At 46.8% G+C, this 21,279-nt stretch overlaps 1 protein-coding gene across 3 annotated transcripts in view; it reads right to left on the reverse strand.

Annotated features, from left to right (window-relative positions):
• The window catches only part of PLEKHG5 (pleckstrin homology and RhoGEF domain containing G5), an 834,379-nt gene that overhangs the window by 369,437 nt on the left and 443,663 nt on the right, over positions 1–21,279 (reverse strand). The window contains exon 1 of one of the 3 annotated variants that reach the window (XM_069240018.1): positions 15,187–15,921. The exons of the other annotated variants lie outside the window; for them this stretch is intronic. The gene's annotated coding sequence lies outside the window, so the exon portion shown is untranslated. Of the gene's footprint in view, positions 1–15,186; positions 15,922–21,279 lie in introns of those variants that run through there. 3 annotated transcript variants of the gene reach the window in all.

The following is a 21,279-nucleotide window of genomic DNA, read 5'->3' on the forward strand; positions in this document are numbered from 1 at the left end:
TTAATTCCGGCATTCCATATGCCTCTATATCTCAATCTGCAAAGCTATGAAATGGCCCAGTATCACGAGGGTGACCCTCAGTCAGTTCAGTTTGACTACGATACAAAGCATGCTGGGTCTTGTAGTTTTAACTACCCGTTTCAAGTGTGGATGTATAAGTCCCAGCTTGCTTTGTGCTGCTGGCTGTCACCCATCTGCACAACCCTTGTGAAACCAAAGAAACTTTTACCACGTTCTGATGCCAACTTTGGGTCCTTTGACGTGGTTGTTGCACATGGTTGATCAACAGGTGCAAGGTAACAAAGAATCACACAATACATAACTAATGAGTCACTGCAGAGTCATTCCTGATCTTGTAACTGGCTCTGTTTTGAAGGTCCTAGTTATAGCTGCAGTATAAAGCCTACAGAAGTCCTCGGTGGGACCAGTTTCCAACCCAACAGAAAGATGAGGTGAACACTTGTTCGCAGATGGTTTAGCAGTGCTCTGCATGTGAGAACTGAATTTTATGACAAGACCGGAGGCTCTTATTATGCGTTCTTTTCATGCTTTATTTAAATAGCAGCAGTCAAGAAAACTACAACTCCCAGCAGGGTTAGCGACCTCGTAACCAATGGGAGTAAAACTGCAAAGACAACCAGCCAATCACTACATTACATGAACTATAGAGAGTACGCTTGACTGCGCACAGCCCTCTTTTCTTGCTGCTGCGCAGTCGAGATAAGTACTCTCTTTTACTCAGGAATTATTCTAACGTTTATTTACTGTGTGCTTGGTATATTTATGTTTAGTGCTTAATAATTGCCTTATTTCAAGATTGGTTAGCTTCGCGCGCTTTCAGCGCGCCTATATTTCCACCCCCCCCCACTCCCCGACAAGTTATTTTGGTCCGCTGTCGAACGCGACTCAACCGTCGCGTTCGAACAGCTATTTCGGTCCTGTCAGCGGAGCGCGCTCGGCTCTTCATTGCGCGGCTGACGGGACGTTACCTGAGCATCCCGCTCCTCTTCCTCAGGTCGCTCCGACGGTCGGCTTCCTTCAAAAATACGCGTGTCTCCCGCTCCGCAGTCGAACTCGCCTTGTCTCCGCCCATTAGTGTTTTCCAGCCCCTGGGGGTGTATCCTTTCGGTTGGGAGCGTGTTGCTCCTTGGTTAACTCTTCAATACCCAGCTTTTGCTGACGTTTATACCATTTCCTTTCATTTTGCTCAATTGTTCACGGATAATAATGAATTCTAATTCCCCTTCGTTGTCAGAATCAGGGGAGGAGGAGGATTTGCTCAAACAAGATATAAGCGATTTTATCCATTCCTCCATGAAAAGTGCTTTTAAAGCAACGATGGATAAGATGTCTAAGAACATTGAAAATTCAGTGTTGTCCATGGTGTCCAAAGCCAAGGCCCATTCTGCGGGGGAAAGCAGAAAAAGGAAAATATTATCAAACAAATCACGTAAGGGCGCATTTAAGGCAAGTGAGCTTGGCTCACACCAGGATGAGGACTTGATTCCTCCTAGGCCTCCTTCCAAGGATGGGATTTCGGTGCCCATTGCGGCATCTCACAAAAAATGCAAGAACAAAGCTAAGCATATTTCAGCGCCAAATAAATTAGTGATTGAAAAAATTTTGGACACAGATGATGATGATATGGACATGTCAGACCAGTCTGATAACCCTGATGAGGCATTTTCCCTTTCTTCCCCTCCTCGAAAAAGGACAAAAATTTCATCAAACGAACCCTCTTCCAGTGTGGTGGACGCCGAGGGCGTACCTATGTTCGACCCATCCCTTATCCACCACCCAAATTCAACGGAATGGCTCCCGTTGGATCACGTAGGCGCATATATTTCCTCTCGCTTACGGTTGCCTCTGGATAAACAGACTCGGGCCAAATTAAAATGGGAATGCCCCAGGCCAGCGTTGGACTCTAACATTACGGCCACTCCAATTATCGATGAGAGTCTCATCACATTCTTTACAAAATATGGCAAGGACCCCCGTAAGGGAGTGGATAAAGCCTGGACCACGTGCCAGGATAAACTCTTGGATGTAGTAGGACCTCTAGCGAGGATTTTCGACCTGGCCGAAACAGCGAGAATGGAAAACGTGTCAATTGACCCTGCTGATCTCTCGCTATGGATCCAACGGGCCTTTTGCCTCTTAGGAAATGCTAATTCGGCAATAATTCATGAGAGACGCAAAGGTCTTCTCCTAAAGATGGATCCTAAATTGGCCAATCTGGCCACTCGGGACCCCGGTGTCCACGCCGAGGGTAATCTGTTCGGCACTTCCTTTATCAAGGATCTAAACCGGTTTGTTTCAACTTTCTCGTCTATTGACAAGGCACAGCAATCGATGAAAAAGGTTTTCAATCAGCCGGTTTTCGCCCGGGCCGGTAGAGGTAGGAGTCGCTTTACCGGCCGTCCATACAGGAACCAAGGCTCCAGAGCATATTCAAACCCTTATGGCACCTATCAACATGAGTTCAAACCTCAATTTTACCCCCAGCGTTCAAGGGGATTCCGCGGTCGCGGCCAACGTTTCTCCAGATCGACCAACAACCAAGGTAAACCAACTTTCTGGCCTTCCCGTGGGAGGTCGGCTTTGTTTCTTTCAAAAAGAGTGGGAATCGATTTCTTCCGACCCATGGATTCTTTCCACAGTGCAGGGATATCGCATAGAACTTCTTTCACCCCCCTTTCAATCCTCTCTCCCTCCTCTTCCAAAGTTTTCTCTCGAAATGTCTTCTCTAATTTCCGCAGAGATTCAATCTCTTTTCACAAAAAAGGCTATCCAACACTGCAGTCTGGATCCGTCAGGTTTCCTCAGTTCTATCTTCCTTGTTCACAAAAAGAACAAGAAACTTCGTCCAGTGATCAATCTGAAAGCCTTCAACCAATTTGTGGTTTATCGTCATTTCAAGATGGAGACTATCGTCCATCTCAGGGATATTTTGCTCCAATTCGACTGGCTAGTCAGACTGGACTTACAAGACGCATACCTAACCATACCCATACGTCCTTCCCACAGGAAATTCTTTCAATTCAAGTGGAATTCAGAAACATTTCATTTTTCCTCCCTTCCGTTTGGCCTGTCTTCCGCTCCCTGGTGCTTTACAAAGCTATTAAAACCAGTGGTAGCTTAACTCAGGTCGTTGGGCATCAGACTCATCATTTATCTGGGCGACATTTTGATTATGCACCAGAACAAGTCTTCCCTTCTGAATCATCTTCAACTAACTTCTACCCTTCTTTCAGATCTGGGCTTCCTGATAAATCTCGAGAAATCAGCAATCATACCTTCACAACAGATAGAGTTTCTGTGCTTCCAGATAGACTCTGTGTCAGCTTCCTTGCTCCTTCCTCAGGCAAAAATCTCAGCAATCAGAAAGGAGCTCGTTTTAACTCTACAAAAAGACTATTTCTCTCAGAGCCCTCGCAAGGGTGGTAGGTCTCCTCGCTTCTTCGATTCAGGCCATCTTCCCGGGACCCCTTCATTACCGCGCTCTACAACGCCTCAAAATTCTTCATCTTCGTCGAGGATTGGCTTTTTCCGACCTCGTGGCTCTCGACCAAGAATCACGAATAGAAATCCAATGGTGGATATCCCATTTAGAGGCCTGGAACGGCAGGTCCATCTTCCCCTCTGTGCCAGATCTTGTGTTAGAATCAGATGCAAGTCTCACAGGCTGGGGCGCCCGGTGTGGGGCGATATCGACTGGCGGTACATGGTCCGCAGGGGAGTCCAGATTGCACATAAATTGTTTAGAGCTTCTTGCAGGCTCCTTTGCGATCAAAAGCTTTACAAAAAACAGAGCTCAATGTTCTATCCTGCTTCGCATGGACAACATTGCGGCAGTACGTTATATCAATCACCTCGGGGGCACCAGATCCAGACCTTTGGCGCTACTGGCCAAGAGTCTTTGGGAATTTTGTCTGGCTCACAAGTTTTCCCTCATAGCCGAGTACCTTCCAGGCTCCTTGAACTCCACTGCAGACTGGCATTCTCGTCATTTATTCGATTCCAGCGACTGGATGTTACACCGCTCAGTCTTCCGGTATCTCGAGAGGAAGTGGGGCCCCTTTCAGATAGATCTATTTGCATCCAGACTCAACGCTCGGCTTCCCCGTTTCTTCAGTTGGCGTCCAGATCCTCTAGCATTAGCCACGGACGCGTTTCTTCAAGACTGGTCTCTCAACTATGCTTTTCCACCTTTTATCCTTATCAACAGAGTTCTAAATCAAGTCCGACGGCAACAGGCGTCCTTGGTTCTCCTGGCTCCCTTTTGGCAATCACAGATCTGGTTTCCCCCTCTTCTCGAACTTGCGGTAGACTTTCCAATTCTTCTTCCGAACTTTCCATCCCTTCTCCTGGACCCACTCGGGTGTCCCCACAATCTAATCCTAGACAGTTCTCTAACTCTGTCAGCATGGTACGTTTCCGGTCTTCCCAACAATCCTTCCCGATTTCGTCAGAAGCTACAGAATTTATCAACAATGCATGGGCGCCAGGTACAAGACGAGCATACGAGTCAGCTTGGTCTCTTTGGTCAAGCTGGTGTGTGGGACAATGTGCCAAGCCCTTTTCAGCGGATGTCAATTTGATCATTAACTTACTAGCCGCCCAGGCGGGTCTAGGCAAATCTTATCGGACAATAAATCTCTACAGATCGGCAATATCTATTAATCATTCTCTAGTAGATGGTATTCCTATCGGTTCCCACCCTTTGATCTGTCGCCTTCTAAAAGGCGTTAAGCTTTCCAGACCCCCTTCTGCCAAGTACTCTCATCTCTAGGATGTTTCCCTGGTATTTAATTTTCTTGTCGATTGGCCGGACAATTCTAACCTAACACTCAAAATGCTGTCTGCTAAACTTACTATGCTTCTGTGTTTAATATCCATGAAGAGAACTTCGGACGTTAAGTCTTTGGATGTTTCCGCCCGTCAATTTTTACCATCGGGAGTTCTGTTCCATATCTCCAAACGTACTAAGACTAATCTACATTCAGTATTTTACCCTTTCTTTCCAGATAAACCAAATCTCTGTGTGGGTCTTTGTTTAAAAGAATATGAAAAAAGAACTGCGGTCCTGAGAACGTCTTCATCTAATCAATTGTTAATATCATTTCGTAAGCCCCATAAACCTGTGTCTTCGGCAACTTTAGCTCGGTGGGTCAAAGGGATCATGTCCCTGGCCGGGATTGATATTTCAGTGTTTGGGGCTCATTCAGCCAGGGGTGCCATGGCCTCCAAGGCTTTTGCCTTGGGTTCCAGTTTGGAGCACATTCTCAGGTCCGCAGATTGGTCCAATGATAACGTGTTTAAAACCTTTTACTGTAAACCTGTTACATCTGCTGCTTCTATTGTTGTTGATAAGCTTTAAACGCGCATAATAAGAGCCTCCGGTCTTGTCATAAAATGTAGATTTTCCTAGTAATTTATGACGGAAAGTCTTAATTTTATTAAAGACACGGAGGCGAATATTATCCCACCACAAGTACTTCTTTTAATATGTACTTTTTTCTTCCCTCCCAGCGACTCCGGCTCTTCCGCCAGCTTCCGGATGACTCCACCGGTTCTGTCCTCTCACCATGGATTGGGATGTCGCAGGACGTATCATCGCAACCTTCGCGGGAGCTACAAATTCATCCTCATACAGTTCGCATCATCGCTGTGCTGCAGGACTTCTGTTCGATTTCTTTGGCGTTTGCTATTATTGGACTCATCTACCCGTTGTTTTATGTTTCTAGCTAAATTTGCTCGCTCAAGAAAAGAGGGCTGTGCGCAGTCAAGCGTACTCTCTATAGTTCATGTAATGTAGTGATTGGCTGGTTGTCTTTGCAGTTTTACTCCCATTGGTTACGAGGTCGCTAACCCTGCTGGGAGTTGTAGTTTTCTTGACTGCTGCTATTTAAATAAAGCATGAAAAGAACGCATAATATTCGCCTCCGTGTCTTTAATAAAATTAAGACTTTCCGTCATAAATTACTAGGAAAATCTACATTCCAGCTTCTTAGAGTAACTCACACAGCTATCCCTTGCAATACTGCAAAGCACAAGAACACCAATATTTCAAGAAATCACCCTATCCGACCTTCATCAACACCAAACACCAAAAGCTCTACCACTGCTGGAGGGAACAGTGCTTGTTTCTTATAACCATGAAGTGGAAACAGATCATTGTGCGCTGGTTTCAGGTCCCCTTCTTACACCGGTTTCTGTATACAATCCTGGTTACCTGGCCGCGGCAGAGCTGTTCCTTAAATTGCAGTATCCTCCGAGCTTCCATGACTAGAGCTTTCACGGATTCACCAGCATCACTGGAAATGCTGACAACAGGACCAACCCACAGCGATAAAGAACGAGCTCCGTAATTGCGCTTTGTCGTATACAAGAACAAGGCACGCTGCACAATCTAGTCAGTAACCAAGCCGCTAGCACACACAAGTACTTTTTGGTGTTGCTCTTCCCTGCCTTCACGATGGACGCCTTCATTGGCCTCACGGGGATCAGAAGCTGGGACCGAGACCATCAGCTTTAGGAGGGCCAGTGCCTGTGACAACTGAGCTGTCTGTCTGGTATGCACGTTTTATGCAAATGTGCTCTGTGACCTTTAAACAGTCTCAGCTGGGGATACGGGAGGTGGACGCGCGCGCGCACAGACGGGGGGAGGCGAGAGGCACACAAAGCATGACCAAGACACACACAGAGCGGGGGCAAGACACACACACATAGGAAGCTAAGTACACAAAAGTGGGCGTCAGGCATCCGTAGAGGGCATACTGTACACATGGGAGCGGAGAGACGCACATGCATTGATGAGACAACTCAACACACAAGGAATGAAAAAGCGCACACCCATGGCGTGAGCAAGGCTCGCACTCGAGCTACACATAGCGGAGGGAAACAAGATACCGAAAAGAAAGGCAACAATACACACAGGGACTGAGATGCATACAGGCAGGGGTTCACACGCCGACACAGACATGCACACATTGCCAAGGACATGCACACACAAAGAGCGCCACACAGGGAAACATGCACAGGGATCAGAGACCCATAGATGGGAAGAGAGCCACGTGTGGGGGTGCACTCACAGCAAAGAGGGGGGTGGAGGAGAGTTATGGAGATAGACTGAGGACAAAACAGGGAAACTTACATGTACACGAACCTCAGCTGGTATACAAGGACCTGAGCTGGTAAGAGGGAAGAGCCAGGGGCAATACTCGAGGGCCCGGGTTGTTTCAGGGCCCTGCACACACATCTCAGAAGGAAAGCGTATGGAACCGACTAGAAGGGGGAGCCTGTTGAGGACATTTGTTCCAGAGGTTTGAGCTGGCTTTCAACGCCATTAAAAGACATATGTATGAACACACAGAGAGGCAAACAGAAAGAGAGCAAAAGTGGAAAGGGTGAACAGAAAAGGTTTAAAACACAGAGAGAGGCCATTTACAAGGAAAAATATGCATTTTAGTATCTATTCTTATATAGCACACTCAACTCAAGAGTGTGAGTGCTGTTCATGGAACAAGAGAAGACAGTGTTTAAAAGGTAGATCAAATTGGATGAAAGTACATTTAACAAGCTCAAACTAAATAGTATGGAAAAGCGCCCCCCCAACATGGGGGGAGCGCGGCCCCTTAGGGGTCAGGGACGCCGGGGCCAAACCCTCGCACTAGTTGTGCGCGGGCTGGCCGAGGCTTCCGCTCGCATGCCTCGCGAGGCGTGGGAGCGGAAGTACCTCCATTCGGGGGTACGTTGGGCCATCGTCCGAGCCGAACCGGTTTGGGCTGCCACAAGCCAGTGGGGGGCTTAAAAGCACCCCCCCCCCCCCCAAAAGGCTCGGCCTTCTTCTCGTTGGCACGGGGGCCCGAGCTGTCGGGATTCCTTTTGACCCACCCACCCTCTCCTTATATTAGGCGGAAGAAGAGAGACTAAAGGACTAAAGTAACCTGAAGCAACAGAAGGGACTCCAAGGGTGGGGCCCTGGTATAACAACAGAGATAGGATCCTGAAGTCCTGGCCCAACCTGCGGATAGACACATCAGATTGGGGGTAGGGAGCCCAGATCACTGGGGTGGTCACGGGGCTCATGCCCTGGGCCGCCCCGGTACACCCCTTGGCTGATTGGTGTTTGGAGAGGGGGCAGAACCCTGAGCATGTGGGCAAGGAACAGAGAAAGGAGGGGTACCGCCCCCCCAAGGGATACAGGTGACAACCAGTCCCTGTGTGGTCCAAAGGAGGTTCAGGAAGGGATCCTGTCAAAATGTATGGTTACAAATGTAAAAATGTACATATATCAGTGTATATTGAGGATTTGCAGTGAAATGTTTAATAGAGTAATTTGCATAAGATGATTTGCATAATTTTGATTAATGGTATTTGATCTTAAACAAAAGTATATAAATAAATACTTCTTCCAACGAATTAATTGTCTTATCGGTTGGTGTATGACCTGTGTTGGGGTAAAGGCCTGCTGGCGGCTTCCGAGTCCTTTAGTTCATTTAGGCTGGCTCCTGAATGGGCCATGATGAGGCAAGAAGCAGAGGACGGGGAAGGTTAGTAGATGGAACGGGGAGGAGAGAAAGCGAAGGAGAAGGAGGAACCAAGATTGGGAAGGAGAGTAAGGTGTAAGTAAAGAAGGTGATTTGATGTTATTGGCGGAAAACTAACCTGAAAGCGAGGAAGAAAGATGAAAGCTTGAGTGACTGAATTGGATGTAACCAGATAACAGTATAAACATGTACAGACAGACAAGAATACACATGCACACATTCAACAGAGTACACTGATGCACACACTAGGATCATGCAAGAGAAACCTTGACAAGAACAAAAGTGCTCTTCCAAACTGAATGCAGATAAATATAGTTTCTTGTTCACAAATTTGTATTAAATTCACTAGTCAAATTATGGCAATTTTGAATGCTTACCAACCAAGCCTGGCATTCCCATGTGGTGAGATGGCTGCATGGACGTTCAATAGAATACAAGAAGCACAAACATGGGACACCAGAGAGCAGAGTTGTTTCAATGACTAGCTAAATAGTGGCAGAACCTCTTTCCTTCAGCCCTGCCCTTCGTCCTTTCCCAGAAAAGGACAACGAATCTTCGCATACAACAGCATTTCAAAAATTGCATGCATCTTATGGTAATTATTTGTAAAGCTCCTCTGCTACTTGTAAATTGGGTGCACAGACTAAGAAAATTGACTGGAAATGAACAAAAAAATAGATTATAAATTGATGAACATCTGAGGTTTAAGTTTTTTGCTCAAGAAGGATTCTGATCTTTTACATCTAATGACCAGAAGGGAGGAGTTCCAATATTTAGTGGTCAAATAGGAGAAGGCCCTTCCATTGTGCATCTGAAATAGTCATAAAAGAACTTCCAAAAGGCTGCCAAAATAATTGTGAATTAAACGTTTACTATGTCGAAATCGGAAAACTGCTTCAATCCCTTCAGTTTAGTACTGGACAAATCACCAAAGGCACAGACTGTTTTGTGCATTTGCAGGGGCCATAATTCTCTTGTGAAAATGGCAGTTGAACGTTATAAGGCATCTACACCACAGCAACTCGTTGATTAATACAAATTAGTGTTCTAGACCAAACTCCACGCCCACTTGCTCAATAATACAAATCAGTGTTTTAGACCACGGTTCTAAGAGGCAAAGAATCAAGGTTGGAAGACCAACACTGCTGAGGTTTAGAACAGTATTATAAAAGGTGAGTCTCTACTACTATTTAATGTTCTTGACATTTGCAGAGCACTCAATCTGTTGTTGGTCTGTGACTGCAGCACCTTCAACAGTCTGGGATTGGTGCTGTACATCCCAAGGTGCCCATCGCAGCCCATCCTCTGACTCAATAGGTGAAGATGTGCTTTCAGTAACGCAGATGGGTATGCTGTTCAGGTAGGACGATACCAACGTGCCACCACCAGTGACTGCTAATTTGGGCCATTGCCTAGTGTAATCCACACAGCCTGTACATGCTTTTGGACAACAGCACTTTGCATTCTTGAACTTGTAGTTTTGCAATGCCCATTGCTTATGTGAGCCTAGAAATCCCAGCATACAAAGTGCTGATGACTTGAAAGCCTGGACTGACTAAAGGTGTCATGCAAAAACTGCAATGGATGATCCATGAAACTGGTATTTTAGGGTCTGTATCAATGCTGTTCATCTGATTTGGAACATCTGATATTATCCATCAACTGAAGTCTGACTTGCTGTGCTGACTTTTCCACCAGCCAAATCCAAGGACAGATTTATACATAGTGCCCCGGGTCACAACAGGTGCTTGCACCAACTTTTGAGTGCCTTTGGGACACTATGGTATTACTCAAGGAACAATAGATACTAGCATGGCCCTTTCTGTAGTATGGATCACACACACACTAAATGTGCACGGGTGTGCCTCCAAGAAGGTGTGCCTTCATTTGCATGAGGCTAGGTCTCAGGGAAATGAGCTCAACCTTTCAACCTGTGCCATGTTACAGGCACAGTGACAGAGAAAGAAGAGGTGGCAGTGTGCCCTTGATGCTCCCAGGGGCCGCCAGGAATTCCCTTGTACTTAAGTGCTGTCATTCACTGCACCCCACTGCAAGGGGATCTCTGCCCCTCGTTAAAACATAGTTAGGGTCGCTGTCTCCAGTGAAGGTTTGACCACTGCTTCAAACGGGTTGTCCACCTTTCACTAATGTGCTGTTCACAGTGCAAGCATAGGTTAGCTCTGGCAGTGGGAACAGTCCATTTGCTGTGATAGAGAGCACTATCCTGGCCAGTGACCTGTGCACAGATCTAAGGGTGTGCCTCAGGGCAGGGTGGGACAGTGCACCATATCTGCAATGGATCTAAACAAGTCAACTAATGCAAGTAAAATTGTTCTTTTACACAGCAGCCACGTCTAAACAGAAAGCTCTGACATCCATCCCCAGTGAGTTGAAATTTGAATTTTCAGTCCTATTTTTCCTTGAATTCTTTAAGTCACAGCCCTCCGTTTACAATGGATCAAATGTACAAGAATCAAAATGCAACAAATTAACACTAGGGCTTTTTTTAGTGTACTCGAGCTCTGTCTTACGCTAGTGGCTGTTACAAGCTAAACTTCCCTTGTGTACCACTGCAAAAACAAGCACTAGCAAAGCCATCAGGTATGCTCTTGGAAAGGATCAATGTGTTTATTTATTTATAACTAGCATATGCAATAGGCATTAAATGTGCATAAGTTTGGGGAAAAGTAAATGATAAATGACGAAAATAAATGTAAACAACATACAATGAAGGTATAAATAAAAATCAGAGAGGTAAAATCAGGTTTACAAGCCCTGGCACTGAAGTGAACCAGTTTAAGGTGGATGTTTACAACCAAAATGACTTAATTAATTAACCCCCCTGGTCTATGCTGTAGTGGGCAAAAACAGAACATGAAGGGCACTTTAACAGACCAATTGATAAAGAAGGATGCTCTAAAGCCCCTGTGTGTATATGTGTATTTTTATTATGAGTCTCGAAAACGTGTGGCTAACAACACGTTCAAAGCTGTCTTTAGCCAGACCCAAAACGAAAAAAAAATGGTCACTTCACTATGCAATTCTCTCTATGGCAATCTGGCAGGTAGGAGCAGTACTGTAAATCCATACAGATTTTGGTATTTAACAATGTCAGTTACTTGCTTTACTTTTCTTGTGTGTGTTAGTCGTTATGTCATGGACCTTCTTCTAGTCCTTGAATTCTTGCCAACAGTATCCAAAAACAGTAGGGTTTATAGTTTCACTTTTCATCAAAAAATACGGGCTCACAAATACTAGCTTGCTGAGTGATGATGGTAGAAGAGCCGAAATGGTCTAAAAGTCGCCCTCGTGACATAGAGGCCATGTAACAGATATGTCTTCTCAGCCCAACCTACACAGGAAAGGGTCCAACGTGTTTCTGAACCCTGCGCAGACAAGACTACATGGGAAACACAAGGACACCACCAGCTGTTTATCGTGAAACCAAGCAACGGATGTAAAAATTAGCACAGGGTCCAAAACCTCAGGGGGCAGTATTCTGATCAGACTGTTGCCAACATTCCCACTTCTTGCCAAGTTACTCTTTCACACAGAGGGCAGCGCCGATTCGCTTCCAGGTGCCACACGTCACCTGCGCTGTCCGAGAGAGGGCACGAGAAGCCCTAATTGGAAAACAGCCACAATTCGGCACCTGAGCCCTCTGGCAACTGTGCAGACGCCCTCAACTCGAAGCCTAAAGTGGCTGCTGCATTCTGCAACTCCAAGCTCCGCTGGTCCTCCGCTCAATTAAACATTTTCCATTGCTGCGACTCCAAACACCAGAAGTGCTATTTTTTCACAATGTATATTTATATCATCAAGCATTTGCAGCAAACCGAAAAATACATCTATTTGATGCTTTTTATAGTGCCTTCCCCGCACAGAAAAAACAGAGCAAGCCAAACTTGTCTAAATGTATAATAAAATATATAACTTAACTGGTATGCTGAAGGCACAGCCCCCAAAAGCAGCTCAGTGGTATTATAATATATTTAAATGCAAATATAGACATGTATGAATTGCTATTTATACAGACAGACCTAGCTGGAAGCAATGTGACAGGGTACACTAAGGGAGACAGTTTTATATATTTGAATTACAAAATGGTATAATGGCTCACAAATTTACCAATGCATTGCACTACATTTCTCATATTTCCAACTTTAGACATGTGGAGATAAAGGACCTGATGTACAAAGTGATGTACACGTCACAAACCCTGCCAGACAGGGATTGTGACCACTAAATCACTTCTTCTGATGTATTTATCCCATTGTGTAATTCAGCAAACTACTCCAAAATTGCGAAATAAGGTTAGAAACCCATACCAAATCACAATTTGGAATGCGGTGTTCCTTCCAAATCGCGAATCAGTAAGGTATGTATCAGAGGTTTGCACGCATAATTCCCATTCGCAAACTATTAATCTGTTACTGACTCCCAAATTGGGGTGATAAATGATCACAAAGGGGAAGAGGAGCCATTTCGACTGCTTATCCTTTGTCAAAAGTATGGCAGCTTCAGGGGGAATAGGCAGTGATCCAGGATCTGCTTGCTCTCAGTTAAGTTTTCCAAAACTGAAAGGTTTTTCTTTTTCTTTTTAAAGCAGTCCGGGTTTCTTTAAAGGAACCCAGACTTATCTTAAAAAAAAAAAAGAGTTTTTCCACTTTCCGCTTTGGAAGAATTCACAGGAATTGTGGTCTGCTGTCCCTTGCAGGCCACCATCCTGTGATTGTAGCCGATCACAAGGGGTCTCAAATTTCAACCTGCCCAATGAATAGAATAGTAAGTAAGAAGGTTGTTCTGCCACCCACTACAATTTTGTATTTTGTAAGGCGACCTATCAGACTGTAACCTTTGTACATCAGGCCCCAGGTTATTGGCACGCAATCACAAGTCAGTCAGGTGGAGAAGATGGTATTGGAATTTATGGGGCTGATTCACAAAACCATTCATGAGTAAGGAGAGTACTACCAAAAAAAGTACCCCTTCACCCACTTTTAAATGTGTTGTTAATGAGAACTGAAACGTCCAACTGCCTATTAGTAAAAGTGAAAAGAGGGCAGAGTCCTTTCTATTTTAACCACCTGAATATTTAAGTTTGATAGGTTTTAGAGCCTATTCATAAAGTGATAAAAGAGTACAGAAGTGCTCCTAGACTTACTCCATAATACCTTTGAGAAGGTATCAACACCTACCACTAAACCACTTGGAAAGGCTATAGAGAACAAGGGGGCTAGAAAAATGTATTTTGGGCAAGAAGAGTTAATGGTTACCAATCAAGAAATGTATTGATAAAAATAGAAATATTTTCTTAAAATAATTATACACGAACTCTAAAGCTTCCCGGGGGAGGAACGGTGTGAGCTGATACACGTTTACAGAAGGGCTGGAAGGGTCTGGGACGGAGGGTGATTATCCGAAAGAAGGCTTCACCAAACCTACGATCAGTATCACAGTATCTTTTATTTACCATTTCAACACTGCAAAATTGGAAAATATTTTTCCAAGTGGATGACGAGGGCATGTTGGATTTCTAAAACCTGTAATTTGGGGGAGCAGTCTCGCTCCAGTGCCAAGAGACTGTTCATTGAGGTTGGAGCGCTATTTTATAGTTTCCACTGACTCAAGCACTGCAGATCTCCCCGAGTTCACTACAAGAAGTTCACAGACACACCTCAACCCTTACCCACAAGCAAGCAGCTTTACCACAGAATCAAGGCACAAATTCAAGCAGCCAGCATATATTCTTAATAAGAAATAAGCAACATCTCACTATAACATACTCAAGCCAGTACAATTTAAATGTGGCCGTCTTCTGGACCCTACTCATGGTTGTTAAGTTATCACAGACAGTTCATTTTGTTTGTAGTCCACCTACGTGATGTAGGCGGCGTCCTCAAACATCAATTAAGCTGCGTGTAGGGCGATGATCACAAATGTGACAGTCTCTGGAATGGGTGTGAGGATCAACATCGTAAATTACTTCAAATCAAAGAGAGCATAATGCGTTATCATGTAGCGGTCTGGTGCATTATGGGAGTTGTGGTTCTCTTTCACAATTTAATGAACCAAATAAACCTAGAGGGTTACACAGGTAAGTGCACATGGAAGCCCAGGATGAGCGGCATCTCGTAACCGTACCATAAATAACAAAATAAACAAAAACAAACCGAATGAGGAGGAAGCGCGTAAATGAAAGAGCACTAGAGGGCACGCATTGCCTAAAACAGTCTCAAACCCTCGCAGTCGAAAACAGCATCCCATCCGCGCAGACCAGTGGTGGAGTGCAAAGGTAAACTTTCTGGGACAAACCCCCCCACAGAGCAGTTTAAACCAGTGAACCTGATAAAAACTACCCGCAGGCAAGGGAAGCCCACACTCCCAATACACAATCACAACTAAGCGGCTACAATTGCACACAGTAAAAAGTACGGTACACTCTGCAGAATCGGTCTCATTTCAGGTGAAGCCTTTATCCCCCGAGGTTTTGGCCAGACAGTTCCCCGTCCGGAATTCTCCCCATTCACAGACAGGACAGTCCTCCTCTGGACCACACCGATGCAGTACACATACATCCGCCGCATGGCAATACGGCCGAGGGGCGCCCTCAGCCCCACCGGGCAGCACTCACCTCTCAGGACGGGATGCAGTCGGCGGCGGGAGGGCGCTCGAGCTCTGGAACGCCGCTGCAGTCCGCGCTCCCGGCTCTCGCGCGCAGAGACGCGTCTGCTGACTCATTCATCCGCGCAGACCGCGTCCTGCCCGCCCGCGGCCGAGCTGACTGCGCTCTGACGAAGCAGGTGGGGCTCGCGCTGCCGCCGGGGGTGAGCGAGAGGCGCGTGCGGCGGTGGCGCTCACTCAGCTCCTTAGGCGCTCGGGGAAGCCAGTGCCGTTAGGTGTTCCAAAAGTCGCCGCACCCTGCATCTCCTCATGGCCTCTTCTGCCGAGCTCGGTGCTGCTCACACTTTTCGTCCACTGCTCTCTGCGCCCCCAGACTCAGCGCTCCTTGTTCTGCTCCTGTGCAGTTTGCTCCTGCAAACCCTTTGCTCGGCCCTGCACTCTCCCTACAAGCCACTGCGTTCTGGTCTCCGCATACCCCCGCTGCGACTGCAAAAGCACTCCAAGTCAGCTCTGCCTTGCTTCTGTGGCGGTGTACAGCACCAAGACTCCTCTGCCTGACTGTGCCAGTGTGCAGCGCCGAGACTCCGTGTGTCTGCCTGCTTTTGTGCCGGTGTGCAGGGCCGAGGATCTCTCTGCCTACCTCTGTGTAAGTATACAGCGCCAAGACTCTCTGTGCCGGTGTGCTGCGCCGCAGCTCCCTCTGCCTGCCGGTGTGCAGCGCCAAGAATCCCTCTGCCCGGCCGCTGCTCCTCCTCCCACCCCTGCCCTGTCATCACACACGGCTGGAACCCAAGCCCCGGGGCTCTTCCAAGTTGCCGCTCCTCCCTGGCGTACGGGATCACTGACACCTGTCTGCGCATCAGGATTCTGGGGCCCTAGGTGTGTGCCTAGAGGAAGACAATGAGCATGCTTTTTTCTAATTCATTTTTTTAAACTAAACTTTAAAATCGATATTGTAGAGGACTCGCAATTTGTTTTTACAACATTTTTTTGTGTCACTGAAAAAATTACCGCCAGTAAGTGTCTGATGGTATACTGTGGGGGTTGTACTGTATCGGGGGGGTCATCTGGTTACAGCGGATATTCCCCATTATAACCCAACTAGGTTTTATCTGTTTATCAACATAAAAAGGCCGAGTTAGACCTGCCTGGAGTTAAATCTGTGACATGCTGTAAGCTTTGGGCTCCCTGAGCTATAACAAACACTAATAATAATAATGATGATTATTTATAGGATGCTCAGTAAAATTGGAATTTGCTGTAGGTGCTTGAACAATAGGCCTTATTACCTAATTACATGGTACTCGGTTTATGGCGAGTTTGCCCCTTCGGGGTATGAACCTGTCACCTGCAAGTGACTGATATGTCTGTCATGTCAGTAGAATGTAGCTAGCTAGGCCTCGGGCAGATTTTTTTTGTTTCAGGTCATTGAATACTGTAACTTGCTAAGTAAGCCAGAGCTCCCTTACTTTCCTTGAGACTTCAGTGGTAGCTGCTGTCGAGTAGTTTAGGCCTACTCTAGAAACTTCACAGGGATTATGTTCCAGTTACAAAATAACACAATAGTTAATTTACGAGAGGCCCAGTTTTAGATGCAATAACTATCACATCCGATAATATCCAACACCGAGGCCTATTGCTCGTTTTGCCCTTGAAATACATATAACATCAACAATATAGTGTTTACCGCTTCAAAATCTCTCACTGTTTTCCAGATCATTTTTGGCACTTTTAATTCCTGCAGGTTTAATTTACCAGAACTAAACAGGGGATGCATTTTTGTCGCACCTGTATGTATCTGATGCAGTAATAACACAAAATTCAAAATCTAATCTGTACAGTAATATGGTGTACCACAGACATTGGAAATTATCAGACCACTCATAATGAGGGCTTTAGAGTAGATCATGTTGATAGCACTGGTGAATACTGGAAGTATTTATTCTTTGTGATAGATGAGAAACAGTCCTGAGGTTTTTACAAGAATCCGTCAGATCTCACTTAGACTCAGTCTATGAAATTGGCATTAGCAAAGGGTTAGACCTTTTGTAGACTACTACTGTTTATTCCTTTAGGGTCCATTGCATGAATAGCCATAGGAGATACTAGTACATTGTGGTGTAGCTTTGTTTCAAGGCAGCCCAGTGGGCTTAGGTTCTCATGAAAAACTGCAATCAGCTCCCATGATTTGGAAAGTCTCAAAGGGTGGGCTGAGTAAGAAGTGTCACAGGCTGCCTGGCTGGGCTCCCTGATGTGAGTATTTGGGTAAAGTGCCCCCGCCAAAGTGGGGGGGGCGCGGCCCGTTAGGAGCCGGGGGCTACGAGGCCCAGCACTCCTCTCAGGTGCGCAGGTGGCCGGTCGGACTTCCGCCCCCAGGCCTCGCGAGGCCTGGGGGCGGAAGTCTTCCCCGGAACAAACGTTGGGTCCACGTTGAGCCCTGACTGGTTCTGGCCGCCGCAAACTGGTGGGGGGCTATTTAATGGGCCCCCCAAGAAGGCAAGCCCTTCTTTTCCATTTCGTGGCGGCTGGACGGGAGCGGGGTCCTGCGTTTGCTGTTCCTGGTTGCGGTTTGTTGGCTGTCTTCCTCAGCTCTAGTGGCGCAATCGGTATGCACGTAAAGCTGTTCTTGAGCAAAGTTGAGGTTCTGAGTTCGAGGCTCACCTGCTGCAAGCTGATTCTTCCTGGTTCCTCGGCGGTCCCGTGTGTGCTGTTTCCTGGTTCCCGGCGGATTCGAGGGCTTGGATCTTCGTCGCATCCCGGGTCGCGGTTGGTGGATCTTCAGGAGAGTGGTCAAGTAAGTGTATTCCTCGCCGCGTGGGGCTAGCCGGTGTTGCCTTAATTGGGGAGCGCGTCGTAACTGGGGTAGTTTATCTATTTTTTAGCGTGCAGGGCAGCGCGTAATAGGCGCCGTAGTTGGTCCTGGGGAAGTCCTTGAAGCGCTGCGCGTAGGCAGGGGGAGGAAGGCACTGCGGTGTCTGGAACAGTGCCTGGGTCCTTCCTAAAAAACATCCCATCCGCGCGTAGGCGGCGCAATTTTTAAAGGGGGACCAGTTTTTTCACCTGCAACAGGGCGGCATTGTGGTGGGTGTCCAAGTGGGGGAAAAGAGTTTATTGTGTAGTCAGGGTAACCCTTGCACTGGACTGCTGGGATTCCGGTCGAGCCTGCATACTCACTGGGGTCGGGCAGCGCATCAAAAGCAGGTGGTTTATCCGTGTTGCCTATTTTCTCCCAATTGTGTTTTTTTTACATGTTTGAATCACTGCTTTTACAGCATTAACAGTTTACCAATGCCACATTGTTCATTGTCCAATTTTGAACGCTGGTAGTCTTGTTTTTGGTCAGGCATCTCTGTTCTGCCTTGAAGAACTAGTCTCGCACTTGGGATATGCACTGGTGATAATGCTGTGACGTGTAGGGTCCTATTTCGCTGGTCAGCTGGGGAATATTTTGCAACTTGTACCTTTTAATTCAAGGAAAACCCCACAACCCCATAGTCTTCAGTAAAAGAAGGTAATGTTTATTTAAAACTGGGGTGGCAGCTGGGAATCTTTTACAGTTCTCCCTTTTTATTTTAGCATTTTGTTTGCAATCCTCTTGTTAAAGGGTAACTCCTACCTGGGTAAGTCTATCTTGAACCGACATAGGGTTTTCAGCAAATAGTGAGGGTGGCCGCTGCATTCGCACTTCATTGCCTGGCTGGTCTTAGCTGGGTCAAGTTGTGATAATTGTGGTCCTTGATTCATTAGTTAACTGTGTTTGTATTCATTTTGTTGCAGGTTCATCAATAACACAAAAACAAAAAAAAAATTAATTATATGTGTGTGTAGATATATATATAAAAAGGTATTTTCTTGTCATTGTCAGATTAGGAGGGATCCTTGCATACATTTGATCATGGCCCCTAAGAAGGCGAGTGCCTCTAAAAGTAAGGGAAAGGATCCGGAATTATCACAGTTGTTGAGATTGGTCCTAGAGAAATTAGGGAAAGAGGAGGCAGGCGAGGTCATGGGTTCACCCGTTCGTGATGCTGGTGGGGATACGAGCAGCCGCCCTAAGCGGTCACACGTAGCTCCAAGCGCGGCTTTTCCCCCAGTCAAGCGCGCGAGGAAGGGTAGAGCGCAGGCACCAGCCCCACCCCCCACACAGCCACTCACTATAGCTGCCACTACTGCTGTAGCCAATATACCTGTTGTTATTGACCTACTGGAACCTCCCCCCCCCCCCCCCCCAGTTGCTGCCCCTTCCCCCATGACCCAGGGCATAGCACCAGTACCAGGGTTAGAAGGGGTCTTGGCGGAATTCGGAAATCCTTGGCCTCTTTGGCACCCGCAGCACAGTCAGGGGCCCCTCCCGCCCCCTTAACAGGGGTAACTTTGCCCGCAACAGTACCTGCAGCACTGCCTGTACCCCCCCCCCCGCTCCTAAGGCTCCTGAGCATCTTGCACAGGTGCAGGACCCATCCAGGCAAACATTGCTTGAAGTATCCAGGTTGTTAGCCAGTATTAGTACACCACCTGTTAACTCGCCTCCTCCTACAACGCCGTGGGTGGCGGATGATTCTTTGCAGAACACACTAAATGAACTAAAGCGCCAAGTGGATGCGCTATCGGCTGCACATACAACGAACCTGCAGGCATCTGTTCTCAGCCCGAGTGTCACCCTGACACCGGGCGCTGTTGTCGCATCACCTCCCATAGTTCAAAATGTCCAGCCTGGGCCCAGCAAGGTTCCGGTTCAGGATAACTCTACAAAGGAAGGGACAGCAGATGCATTGCTATCCAGACCAGGTAAGCTGACAGCACACGTTGCTGCAGAGGTTAAGGAGAAGAACTGGAAAGGGGAATTTGTGGATATCTTTTCCTTGATAAGGGCAAAAAGGAGGGAGGCCGAGTCTAAAGATAAAGAACCCAAGTCTTCATTCTTTGGGGATAGGAAACCCAAGGTGGAAGAGAGTATTACAAATTGGTTATTGGGTTTTAATGTATTCATGTCAGTCTTGTTGGAGAAAAAAACGGAGTTGGGCTCCTCTTTGATATTCTACGCAAATAAAATATTGAAGGCCCAGCACACTTATGGGGGGTATGCTTGGTTAGAATACGACAGGGATTTCCGCTGGGCTAGGGTGGAGGATCCATCCATCGGATGGGATCAAACTGAGGTTAATGTCTGGCTGGAATGCGTTAACAACAAGGTTTCTGGGAGGCAGCCCTTTCGGACTCAGGCCCATAGTGAGAGGAAGGGCTCTTGCTGGGCATTCAACCGAAAGGTGTGTTCACGTCCCGCAGGTTCATGCAAGTTCAGGCATAACTGTTCCTTCTGCGGGCACCCCTCCCACCCTGAATCTAAGTGTATCAAGAAGTCTAAAGAGAGGGGCAGGGATTCAAGTAAGCCAGCAAATTGACCACCCTCTGCCTTCTCCTATTAGACGAAACACATTGCTCCCATGGTTACAGGCTTACCCAGCCTTAGATTCTGCAAAGTTACTTTTTCACGGGTTTTCCTACGGGTTCAGGATCCCCGCCTCAAATGTTACACCAGTAAATCACTGTAAAAACTTATTCTCAGCGTCACAGAACTCTTGTGTGGTGGCCAGGAAGCTGGCAAAAGAGCGGGCCCTGGGGAGGCTGGCGGGCCCCTTTGAAAGACCACCTTTATCCGGCTTTGTGTGCTCCCCTTTGGGAGTGGTGCCCAAGAGGGAACCTGGGCTGTTCAGGCTGATTCACAATTTGTCTGCCCCCCGGGGGTCATCGGTTAACGATGCCATTGACCCCCAGCTTTGCTCTGTCCGCTATGCATCAGTTGACAACGCACTGGAAAAGGTAAGGGAACTGGGCCAAGGGGCCCTGTTAGCAAAGACCGACATTGAGTCAGCTTTCCGTCTTCTCCCGGTCCATCCTGACGATTATCATCTCTTGGGTTTTCAGTTCCATGGGGAATACTTCTATGATAAGTGCATGCCCATGGGTTGTAGTATATCATGTAGTTATTTTGAACAATTCAGCACCTTTCTCCAGTGGGCTTTCTTACTTCGCACTGGTCACCGCGATGTCATTCATTATTTGGATGATTTCCTAATCTTGGGCCCCCCCGGGTCTGACAAAT

This window comes from Pleurodeles waltl, chromosome 6 (genome assembly GCF_031143425.1).
Source record: "Pleurodeles waltl isolate 20211129_DDA chromosome 6, aPleWal1.hap1.20221129, whole genome shotgun sequence".
Lineage (NCBI taxonomy): Eukaryota > Metazoa > Chordata > Amphibia > Caudata > Salamandridae > Pleurodeles > Pleurodeles waltl.